Source organism: Narcine bancroftii, chromosome 6 (genome assembly GCF_036971445.1).
Source record: "Narcine bancroftii isolate sNarBan1 chromosome 6, sNarBan1.hap1, whole genome shotgun sequence".
Lineage (NCBI taxonomy): Eukaryota > Metazoa > Chordata > Chondrichthyes > Torpediniformes > Narcinidae > Narcine > Narcine bancroftii.
The window spans coordinates 156,538,913-156,551,875 of NC_091474.1; the positions used below are offsets into that span (position 1 = coordinate 156,538,913).

The following is a 12,963-nucleotide window of genomic DNA, read 5'->3' on the forward strand; positions in this document are numbered from 1 at the left end:
GATACAGCGTGGTCCAGACATTTCGAAGATTGAGAGGGGATCTCATAGAGACCTATAAAATTCTGGCAGGACTGGACAGAATGGATGCAGATGGGATGTTTCCAATGGTGGGGGAGTCCAGAACCTGGGGCCATGGTTTGAGGATAATAGGCAAACCATTTAGGACCGAGATGAGGAGGAATTTCTTTACCCAGAGGGTGGCGAATCTGTGGAATTCATTGCCACAGAGGGCAGTAGAGGCAGGTTCATTAAAGATATTTAAGAGGGAATTAGATCTATTTCTTCAGTATAAGGGTATTAAAGGTTACGGAGAGAAGGCGGGGACGTGGTACTGAACTTTAAGATCAGTCATGATCTCGTTGAATGGCGGAGCAGGCTCGAAGGGTCGAATGACCTACTCCTGCTCCTATCTTCTATGTTTCTATGTTTCCGGTCCACCAGCCCTCACTACCCAAGAGCACTCAATTGGCCAATTAATCTTCTAACCCCCTATGTTTTTGGAACATTGGAGGAAACTGAGCACCTGGAGGAAACCTATGCAAGCACTGGGAGAACGTATAAGTTCCTTGCAGACGGTGCTGGATTCCTCATAAACAATTTGAATTATTTGTGCTGGCTTTATGGAGAATAATAGTGGATAACTTGAGTTATGAAATCGTACTTGTGTTACATTTAACATTACTCTAGAGGATCTCTTGGAGAAATTTTTTTCTGAATTTTAAATTTGTCAAAATTTAGAAACATTGGACAAAAATTCATTAAGATATTGACCAACATTAAACAACTACTTACTGACGAAAGAAAGTTCTATCATCAAACAAATAACTTCCATGTGATGAAAAGCACAGATGAACCTGTTCACTGAACATTTTGGAGAGTTTGGATTCATGGTTGTTGTCAGTAACTGCTGTGAGACTTGTGATGCCAAATTTAAGCTGTATATTAGCTCTTAAGTACTTGCTGTCAGTTAATAGTCAATCCCCATGCCTGCATTTTGTCAGGAGATTACTTTGTTTTACTATCTTTGTTCTGATGGATGATCATTGGTTCAAATAATTGCATTCCCTGGAGAGAACAAAAATAATCTTGTTTCAGTATTTGTGGCTAATGTAGTTACTGAATCAATTAAATGTTTATAGGTGTTTTTCTTTGGTCAGTTGTGTTCAACTAGTGAAAATAATTGGTACACAATGTAAACATTTCTATAGAAATAATTTTTGAGCTCATCCATGAGATTTATACGTGGTCCAGCATAATGTTAAAATTGGGATTCAGAATCATAAAATAAAGAATTGAAACAATAAAATGCAAACACCAAGGAGGAAGAACACCCACTGAAATCTAAATCTACACCATTCTGTTGGTTTAGTTATTACATTGATCATCATTTGATAAGTTGGGCAAAAAAAATTAAAACAAATTTATTGCAATTATCAAAACATTCTGCGAATAAAACCACGACTATTCCATTGTTCTAGTCGTTTAGGTTTTTTATGCAATTGTACATTAGTTTCTGTTAATCAATGAATAATTTGCATATTAATAGTTGAATAAAAATCCATGTTTTGCGGTAAAATGTTGTAAGTAACTTTACCAGGTTGTTAAATGTTTGTAAGATTGTCCATTAGAAAGGACATATATTGTGTGCATGCAATCATACGACATGTTTGAAGGAAGAACAGCTCCATGGACATAAAACTACACTTTTTGTATTTATACTAGCAAACATTAAAAGTACGAGCATTGTTAAAGGTATTCCATCATCCAGCATCTTGTGTAGGACAAACTGTAGAATTCCTACATTTTAGATTATGCTGTATTGCTCAGTGATACCGGTTAACATTTCTCATGTTCATTAGTTTGGGTCAAGATACTGGGCGAATCCTTTACTCCTGATCCAGTAAAGTCACAAATGACATGAACTACTGAAGTAGGCTGCTCAGAATTTGACATAAAGGTGTAAATGTTCACTTAGTGGGCTTCTGACATATGGTGTGCCAGCTGTCCAATGGACCTTGTAAAAAGGTCAGGTCTATGTTGATGGGCAGGTTCAATTCTTTTTCATTTAGTTGGTGAGTTGAACCAGAAAGCAGGTATCAGAACTTTCCTGAAATAGCATGAACCTTACACAGCCCTATTTTGCATTTTAGTTGAGTCTGACTTGTTGCGGCTATAACAAAGTTGGCAAGTCATAGCCTTCAGGACTCTTATCATCCATTTTATCATATCAGGTGATAGCTAACTCAAATTGCATCTTTTTATGCAAAGTTAAATCAATTCCTTTCTAAATCCCCATTAACTACCCATCAATACCTCATGGGATCCATGTCATTCTGTTCATTTCCTTCCATAGCTTGCCTCTGCCTCCCTTTGTACCTTCCTTCAGCCTAACACTATAAAGATCCTTTTCCAATTCTGAGCTTCAATGCTGATTATCAGGATTTTATCAGGCCTTAAGCATAAGAATTCCTTCCCAAGAATGTCAGCTTTGCTGCAGTGAACAAAACACCACTTCATAGTCTTCATAGGTTAATGGGTACAACTCTCAATTTGGAGATAAATCTCATCTTTTATTTCACAACCAAGGAAGTGTTAAATTTTAAAAGATATTGCTTTTCTCAGGAGATGTTTGGTCAAAAACAACACCTTCACATTGATTTGAAGGCCCAGCGATGTTATCGCCAGTCTCCTGACCAATTTCAGTCAACATTGCTTAATCAAAACAGATCATTCAGATTTATTGTCAGAGTACATGCATGGCATCTCATACATCCCTGAGATTCCTTTTCCTTTGGGCGAGGCAGAATTACCTGACAACATGCACATGTAAACAAACAGAGAACTGTAAACAGATAACAAATGTAACAAACTACGAAAGAGAGAATAAAAAAGAAAATCAATAAGTGCAAAAGCAAGAGTCTGACCACCGTCAGATTTTTTTTTAATGAGATATGCTGTACCCAATTTGGCTGTTGAGTTTCTTGTATGCAATGTTCTCAGAAATATTGCATGATTTTAAGGCGTCTTGAAATTGTGAAAGTCAAAATGATCACTTAGAACATATTTCTATGAGTGAGAGTATATGAATTGCAACATTATATTGTGCAGTTTAAAAACATACGCAAGATTTAGAGTTTGTTTCAAGGGAAAAGTAACAGCATCAACATATCAAAGACAATCAGATGAAGTGAGTGAAGAATAGTTCCATGAGAAATAGGAGGAGTTGACCATTTGGCCCTTTCTTGCCATTAAATAAGATCATGGCTGAACCTTTCACTTCAAAACTACTGTCCTGCATTAACCTGATTGCTCATGATTAAGAACATAGACATAGGAGTAGAAGTAGGCCATTTGCCTGTTAAGTCCACTCTGCTATTTCATTCATGAGTTGATCTATTCCCCCACTCAGCCCCACTCCTGTGCCTTCTCCCTATAACCTTCAATATCCTGACTATTCAGATACCCCTATCAATCTCTGCCTTAAATGCACCCAATGATCTGTTCTCCACAACTAATTTTGGTAGAAAATTCCAGAGGTTCACCACACTGACTAAAGAAATTCCTCCAAATCTGTTTTAAATGGGTGCCCTTCAATCCTGAAGTTGTGCTCTCGACCTAGACTCCCCTACCATGGGAAACAACTTTTGCCATGTCTACTCAGTCCAGGCCATTCAACATTTGAAATGCTTCTTTGAGGTTCTCTCCAAATTCTTCTGAACACCAAGGAGTACAGTCCAAGAGCCACCAAACGTTCCTCTTATGCTAATCCCTTAATTCCAGGAATCATTCTTGTGAATTTTGTCTGATCCCTCTCCAATGCCAGCACATCCTTTCTTAAATAACGAGGCTAAAACTGTACTCTGTACTCCAATTGAGGTTTCACCAGTGCTTTACAAAACCTCAACATCACATCTCTGCTCTTGTATCCTATTCTTCTTGACATGAATGCGAACATTGCATTTGCCTTCTTCGCCACTGACTTAACCTGGAGGTTGGCTATCCTGCACGAGGATTCCCAAGACCCTTTGAATTTTATCCCAGTGCAAATCAGAGTCTTCTCTTTTATTCATTCTACCAAAGTATATGACATACACTTTCCAGCATTTTATTTCATTTGTAACTTCTTTGTCCATTCTCCTACTCCAAGTCTCTCTGCAGCCTGTTTGTTTTAAATGCTATCTTTGTATCATCTGCAAACTTTGCCACAAAACCATTTATTCCACAATCCAAATCATTAGTATACAATGTAAAAAGAAGTGGCCCCAACACTTGACCTCTGCAGAACACCACTGGTAACCAATAGCCAACCAGAATAGGAACCCTTTATTCCCACTCTCTGTTTCCTGCTGATCATCCAAAGCTCTACCTATGCTGGTATGTTTCTTGTGTTTCCATGGACTCTCGTCTTGTTAAGTAGTCTCATGTACGGCACTTTGTCAAAGGCTTTTTGAAAGTCCACGTATACAACACTCACTGCATGTCCTTTGTCTGGCTTGCTTTTAGTTTTCCCAAAAAAGTTGCAAATGTTTGTCAGGCAAAAGGTGCACTTCAGGAAATAATGCTGACTTTAGCCTAACTTTTCAGGTACTCCGTAACCTCATCCTTGATAATCGACTCCAGCAACTACTTCCTAACCACTGATGTTAGGCTAACAGGTCTATATATTTCCATTCTGCTACCTCCCTCCCTTTTTCAATAGCAGGGTGACCTTTACAATTTTCCAGACCTCCGGAACCATGCCAGAATCTATTGATTTTTGGAAGATCATTACCAATGCCTCCACAATCTCTACTTCTTACAGAATTTCTTCCATCTGGTGTGGGAGACTTAGCTACCCTTAGACCTTTCAGCTTCTGAACCACCTACTCTCTAATGATCATGACTGCACTCACCTCTCTTCAATGACACTCCTGAATGGGAGACTTAGCTACCCTTAGACCTTTCAGCTTCTGAACCACCTACTCTCTAATGATCATGACTGCACTCACCTCTCTTCAATGAAAGTCCTATGTACTCCCAATGTGTTCCACAATGAAGACTGTCAAGTCTCCTTTATTTGTTGTTCATACCATGCATTGGATGGTAAAGTCGATATAGCGTTTCTCCAGGACCATGGAGCAGATTTACATAAATAGAAATTTAATAAATATGTTCACATTGTCCACAGTACACTATCCACAAATATTCTTGGAATTCAGGAGCCTGACGGCTTGGGGGGAAAAGCTATTGCCCAATCTGGACGTAGGGGCCCAAATACTATGGTTCCTCCTACCAGATGGCAAAAGGGAGAAAGGTTTACTTGAGGGGTGTATGGAGTCCTTCACAACGTTTATTGCTTTCTGTGTGCATTGTGTGTTGTAGATGTCCATCGTAGTAGGAAGAGAGCCCCCAATGATCTTTTCCGTTGACTTCACTATCCTCTACAGGGTCTTGCAATCTGAGGAGGTACAGCTTCCAAACCATGCAGTGATGCAATTAGTCAGAATGCTTTCAATATTTTCTCTGTAGAATGTAGTGAGGATGGAGGGTGGGAGATGAACTTGTCTCAGCCTTTGCAGGAAGTAGAGGCAGTGCTGGGCTTACTTGGCTACGGAGCTGGTGTTAAGGAGCCAGGTGAGATTCTCCACCAAGTGCACTCCAAGGAACATGATACTCTTGACGACCTCGACGGTCAAACTGTCAATGGTCAGTGGAGAGTGATCCCCCGGGCCCTCCTGAAGTCAACAACCATCCCTTTTGTTTTATTAACGTTCAGATACAGATTGTTGGTCCTGCACTAGTCCGTTAGTGACTGCACCTCATCTCAGTACACTGACTCATCATTCTTACTGATCAGCCCCACCATGATCGTGTTGTCAGCAAACCTAATGATGTGGTTCAAGCTGTGTTTTCCTGCACAGTCATGGGTCAGCAGAGTGAACAGCAGAGGACTAAGCCCACAGCCCTGGGGGGCCCCCGTGCTCAGTGTGATGGTCTTGGAAGTACAGTTTCTAATCCGGACTGCCTGAGATCTCCCCAGATACAAAATACTCATTCATTTCCTCTGCCATCTCATTGTCTCCATTACGATTTCTCCAGTGTCGTGTTTTATCAGTCTAATATCTACTCTTGCCTCTTTTTTTTGAATTTAAAAAAAAGCTTTCAGTATCATTTTTGACATTATTTGCTAGCCTCCTTTCAAAGTTCATCTTTTTCTTCCTAATGACTTTCTTAGTTGCCTTTTGTATGTTGTTCAAATATTATCTTCCTACTAAGTTTTGCTTCCTTATATGCCCTTTCTTTTGCTCTTACTTTGGCTTTGACTTCTCTTGTCAGCCAAAGTTGTCATTTTTTCATTCAAATATTTCTTCTTTTTTGAAAAATACCTGTCCTGCAGCTTCCTTATTTCTCAAAGAAACTCCAGCTGTCCTCTGTGCAAGTGTACCTTTAACTAACTTTTGCCAGTTCCTCTCTCTTATCTCTGTTGTTCTCTCTATTCCACTTGTATACTGACACCTTTGATTAGAATTTCTCCCTCTCAAACCACAGGGTGAATTCAATCAGATTATGAATACTGCCTCCTCAGGCTTCCCTTACCTTCAGCTCCCTTATTAACTCAAGTTCATTGTACAATACTCAATCCAGATTTGCAATTTCTCTGGTCAGCTCAGCCACAAGCTGTACCAAGAAACCATCCAAAAGGCATTTGATAAATTCCTTTTCTCGGGATTCATTGCTCACCTGGTTTTCCCAATCAACCTGCATATTGAAATCTCCTTTGATTAGTGTAAATATTGCTCATTTTGCTTACATTCTCTATCTCCCTCTGTAGTTTGCACAACAGATCCTTGCAACCTACTGTTTGGAGGGCTGGAGACAACTCCCATCAGGGTCTTTTTACACTGACAGTTTTTATATTTTCTGATCCAATATCTCCTCTCTCCAAAAATTGAATTCTATTTTTAACCTGTAGAACCACTCCTCTGCCTACCTTCCCTGTCCTTCTGATACACTATATCCACAGGTATTTAGTTCCCAGCTGTGATTTTCTTTCAGTGATGACTTAGTGATGGCCAGAATGTCATACCTGCCAACACTCAGCTGCGCTACAAGATGATCACCCTTATTTCTTATACTAGCATTTAAATACCTTCAGTGTTGTATTCATCATCCTTTTCAGTTTTGTTTCCCAGTACCCCAAGTTAAATCCTTAATTTTACACTTACACTTTGGCCCCATTGACTGCCTAGTCTTCCTCACAACCTCGCCACACCATAGATTCTCAACATGGGGCATACGCCCCACCGGTGGGGTGTGGGAATATTTTGGTGGGGCGTGGGCTTAAGAATATTTTAGTGGGGCATAGGAATACTTTGGAAAATAATTAAAAGTTGTAAAAATAAACTTGTTATGTTGGTGTGAAAGATGTGACTTGACAACACAGTCAGTACAACACATTTGTGGTAGCTTCCAAGTAAAATCACTTTGTTCTTTTTATTTTCGTAATGTGTTTTTGCTCTTATGATGTTTCTCTGTTGTTTCTCTTATTTTAACTTGATATCCTTGGTTAACATTATAATTATATTTTTTCTGACCAGTCCATTCCAAATTCCAAATTAGGATTCCAAATTATCTCAACAATTATGTGTCCGTCCATACCCCTTTACTTTTTCAGTTCAGTAGTGAGTGAGACCCCTATCTATATGTATCTTTGAGCCCTCGTGTATTGGTGGGAGTATGGTGTGAGATGGGGAGGTCCACCCCAGACACCAGACTGAGGGGGACACCAAAATTGGGGGAAAAAATAGGGACCCCAGAAAGTAATGCACGAGGCTAGCACATTTTTGATGTACTCTCTGCAAGAAAAAAATGTCAGAAATGGCACTAGTGTTTTTTTTTCCACATTTTTTTTAGGGTCAGTATTCATCCTTTGATTCAATCATTACTTTTATTACATTTTTCAAATCTAAGACAAAATAAAATATTGATTAATCCATTTCAGGAACCTTGTGCTGTGGTATTAATCTGTTTCAGGGAGCTCCTGCTGTTGTATATTCAAAATGAGCAGACCAAGCAAGCAATAGGTTCTTCAATATTCAGTGGAGTTCTTGAAGTTTGAGTTTATTCCTGCTGTACATGATGAACATGCACCTTTTTGCCTATTACGCCAACAGATTTTGACAAAAGAATCAATGAAAGCAGGTGGTCTTGAAACTCATTTGACCACATCCTAACTATGTCATTTCGAAATTGGAATATTTTAAATCACAAGTTTGAAAATAGATTAAAAATCACTTTATTATTTGCTGTGCAAACTGCAGCCCTGAATCATACCCTTGAAGCTAGCTATGAAATTTCCCTGCTGATAGCAAAACATGGGAAGAATCATATGATTGGGGAGGAACTGATTAAACCCGCAATATCATTGTTTCTCAAAACAGTTCTGCAAAAGGATGATAAAGATGGCTAAGCGATGCCATTGAGTAATAGTACTGTCTGCAACAGAATAGATGATAAGGGTCAAGATGTTGAAAAACAGCTTATTGAGAAGTTGAAATCATGGAAGTTCTCAATAAAACTGGACAAATCTACTGTACAGGACAGTGAGGCTCTGTTATTGGCATACGTGAGATATATTGATCAGAAAGAGTTTCGAGAAGAGATGTTATTTTGTGAATCATTGGAAACAACCACCATTGTAGTTGATATCTACAGCAAGCTCAAAAATTATTTGGATGAAAATGAAATTCCAAAAGGAAACATTGTATCTTGTGCTGCTATGATGGGTTAAAAAAAAACAGATGTTTAAAATTAATGAAGGATGAAAATCCAAACATGTTAGTTGTGCATTGTGTTATCCACCGAGAAAACTTAGTTGCCAAGAAAGTTTCACCTGTTCTACACGAGATACTGCATTCTGTGATCAAGTGTATTGGTTGAATAAGTGTGAGGTAACTAATGCTGCTACAAACATCATTGTTGTCCATTTGAAAATGTTGGTTACCAACTTTAATGATAGATTTTGTGATTTAAAGGCAATGAATTTTCCCTCTTGGTTAACTCAGCCATTGCTGGTGGACTTATCTGAAGTTCCAGTGCAATACCAGGAGGAGTTATCTGAGTTGCAACATGATAAATCTGTGAAAACTCTGGTCAAAGTGAAAAGAACCATGATGTAGCTCTCTAATGAGATCGAAAAGAAATACTCAAACTCAACAACTTTAGCAAGGGAACTAAGTCTTATTTAGCAGAATGTGGCTTCAGTGGCATTAGTGATTTGCTACAAGCTAAGAGAAACTTACTGTAAATTACAAAATGTGAAGATTTAAGGTAGAAACCAACAAAATTAGGCCCTCGAATCAAAAAAATCTGCAGCCAGCGTCAGGGGCAAGGTTCCCACTGAAGTGACAACAATTGTTGAATGTGTGTTTGAGATGGTTGACATATTGAAGTAGTAATTGAATATGAAATATATGTTCCAGTATATTCCCGGCCTCAATTGTATTGAAATACACTTGCAGTAAAGTATTTAATTAAAAATTCTTTTGAATATATTACTTTCTTTCGTTAATGGTGGGGCGTACTTTTTTTTGAAAAATTAAAGTGGGGCCTAGGGCAAAAAAGGTTGAGAACCACTGCACTACACAGAGTACCAACTTGTATATTTTCTGCTCTATTCACTGCCCCCTCATTCTGGTTCCTATCCCCTTGTCAAACAGGTTAAAACCCTTCCCAGCTGCTCTAGCAAGCCTACCCACCAATATATTAGTTCAGGTGCTGCACTGTCAATAATCACACCAGCAGTGCGAGTAGAAGACAGCTTTAATAAGCTTATATGTGCACTAAGAGGTCTTGTCTCTCTGCAAGACGAACCTGGAAGGCTAGACTGTAGCTCTGGACTGCTTTATATACAAGGTCACCGGGATGACCCCTGGTGACCTGTTGGTGTAATTACATAACATCACATTCACCCCCCCTTAAAAAATTGTTATTCCCCCTGCCCGCCCCACCCTGTCCTCCTTTCCTTGTTTGTAAGTTCATGTCCAAAATTTTTCGTGGCTTCTGTTGCCTTCTGGACCTCCTCGATAGTGGTATAGGGGTGGGGAGTGCGGTCTGCCTTTCGGCCTTTCTTGGTGGAGGTGTGGGAGTGGGAAGTACTATATGGCCATTTGGCCATGTGGGGTGGGGAATCCTATTGCATGGGATTAGGTCCTGCCATCAAGTCTAGGGTGGTGATATTTTGTGGGGCAGGCGTACCCAGGGTCCTGATTTCCGGGGTGGGTGGTATAGTCCTCTGGAGTGACTCGATGGACGACTGTTCTAGTGACTGCTGCTGCGCTCCTTGTTGATCCATGGACATCTGCGTTTCCTCCGCGTTGCTCACACATCCGTCCGGTGCGAGATCCCTGGTGGCCACCGAATCTTCTCTTCCATCTGGGAATGTGATGAAGGCATACTGAGGGTTCACATGCCTCAACTCCACTTGATCCACCAGCGGGTCCGCTTTGTGGGGTCTGCAGTTCTTCCAAAGGAGAACAGGTCCCGGTGTCATCATTCATTTAGGCAGCACTGTGCCCGTCGTGACTTTCCTTGTGAAAGAAAATATACGGTCATGTTAGTGGCAGTACATAACAAAGAATGTACAGAGAAAAGGGCCTCTGGCAACACTTCTTGCCATCTAGTAACAGGCAGGTCTTTAGCTTTTAAGGTCAAGAGGACGAAGAGTGGCATTTTCCCTTTTGACTTGTCCATTCCCCCTGGGATTGTAACTTGTAGTACGGCTGTACTTCAGTGCTTGTAGTGGCCCCTTTCTGATCGGACCAGGGTTTAGGGTCAGCAATGCCTGTACTGGCAAACCCATGGGCAGGCAGGGCTCTTGGCCATTTCTTACCCGCCCTATCGTACTTCTGTGGTCTTACCCGCATTCCACCACAATTCTAGTACAGCAGTCCCTCGCCATCTCTGTCCTCGGATGCACATGTGTGCTGGTCGTCCCCGGATTCCATTCCTCAGGAAGAGCCTCCAAGTAGCCGGGAACGTGCTTTGGAGCAGAAGCAGCTTCCATCCTAATAGCTATTATATTAGTTTATTAAATTGTACTGACAATAACCACACCAGCAGTGCAAGTATAAGACAACTTTAATAAACTAATATGTACACTAAGAGGTCTTGTCTCCCTACAAGATGAACCTGGAAGGCTAGACTATAGCTCTGGACTGCTTTATATACAAGGTCACTGGGATGGCCTCTGGTGATCTAGTGGTGTAATTACATATCACCACAGGTGCAACCTATCCTTTTTGTGCAGGTCCCTATTTCCCTAGAAGAGATCCCAATAATCCATGAATTTGAACCCCTGCCGCCTTCACCATCTCTTCAGCCACGCTTTTATCTGCCATACTTTCTATCCCTTCACTCATTGGTGCATGGCACTGTAGCAAAGACATTTTAGCACCCTTGAGGTGCTTTTTTTTATAGCTTCCTTCCTAACTCCCGATATTCTCTCGTAAGGACTTCATCCTTTTTCCTATCTATGTCAATGTCAATGTTGACCATAATATCTGGCTGCTTACCCTCTTGCTTGAGAATCCTGTGAGATGTCCCTGACCCTGGCACCTGGGAGGCAGCATACCATCTGAATCTCTATCTTATTCACAGAATCTCCTATGTATTCTCCTAAATATCAAATCCCAAATCACTACAGCTCCCTTCTTCCATTCTGAGCTGAATGGGCAAACTCTAGGCCAGAGACTTGACAACCATGACTTGTCCATGGAATATCTTCCTTCCCCATCAGTATCCAAAACAGTATACTTATTGTTGAGGGGAATGGCTACATGTGTTCCCTCAACTGACTGGCAATTCCCCTTCCTTTTCTTATCCCTCTCCCAACAGTCATCCATTTATCTGTCTCTTGCCTCTTGATTGTGACTGTCTTCATATTGCTTCTGCCTATCACCTACTCTGCCTCCCAAATGATCCAGAATTCATCCAGCTCCAGCTCTGTAACATGGTCTCTGAGGTGCTGCAGCAGAAGGCAACTCTTGCAGGTGTAGTCATCAAGGACACACATCCTGCAATTGGAGCAAACCATTGCCCTAACTGCTATCTCCACTACCTACCTGAGTTATTACGAAAAGTTCTTATCTGACATTGCCTGTACCTGTAGCATGTCCTTAGCCTCTGCTCGCTGAAGCTTATAAAGCCAAAACCTCTAACTCTCCATTTCGACACAGGCCCACTCACACATTGGCCACTTCAACACTAGCTCCGCTTGTGTCTGCCAATGGACTATGATTCAGTTGGTGCATTAAAGTGCTGAGCCCTGTGACTGCTCCTTTTCTCTTCTGCCCAACCTGTATGGAACTCTCCTAGTGAATCAATTGATCTACTAGTCTATCAATATCCCACTTCTACATTGAATATACTATCCGAAAGAGCCCTAGCTGCTTGCCAGTATCGAAAATTTGTTGAACTCTGCCTGAAGCAATTTCTTCTTATCTTTGCCTGAATGATCTATCCCTTTTTTTCTAAATGGGGATAAAATTGAAAACACACAGATGCAAAAGAAGTTCTCGTGCACCTGAAGGCAAATGCAATGCTGGCATTCATTTTAAAAGGAATAAAATATAAGGTTAGGGATGTTGAGACTTTATAAGACCTCCCTTGGAGTATTGTGAGCAGTTTGGGGCTCCTCATTTAAGAACAGGTATTATGTCATTGGATGGGTTTCAGAGGAGGTTCACAGGGACTATTCCAGGACGGAAAGTTTTGCAGAGTGGAGAGAATTTGGAATTAAATATCCAAGAATATCAGGTAATACAGAAGGAAAGGCAGGAAGTTAAGGGAGGTGGGGTAGCGCTCTTAGAGATGATATCAAGATGATATCAAGGATGATATATGTAAGATCGAAGGAACAAAATGTTGAATCCATCTGGGTAGAGATTAGGAATAGAATATGGGAAAAATAACTAATGGGAGTTG

The 12,963-nt window shown here is 40.6% G+C and overlaps 1 protein-coding gene across 24 annotated transcripts in view; it reads left to right on the forward strand.

Moving 5' to 3' along the window:
* ldah (lipid droplet associated hydrolase) overlaps positions 1-12,963 on the forward strand; it is a 281,972-nt gene that overhangs the window by 182,544 nt on the left and 86,465 nt on the right. The gene's annotated exons all lie outside the window — the stretch shown is intronic.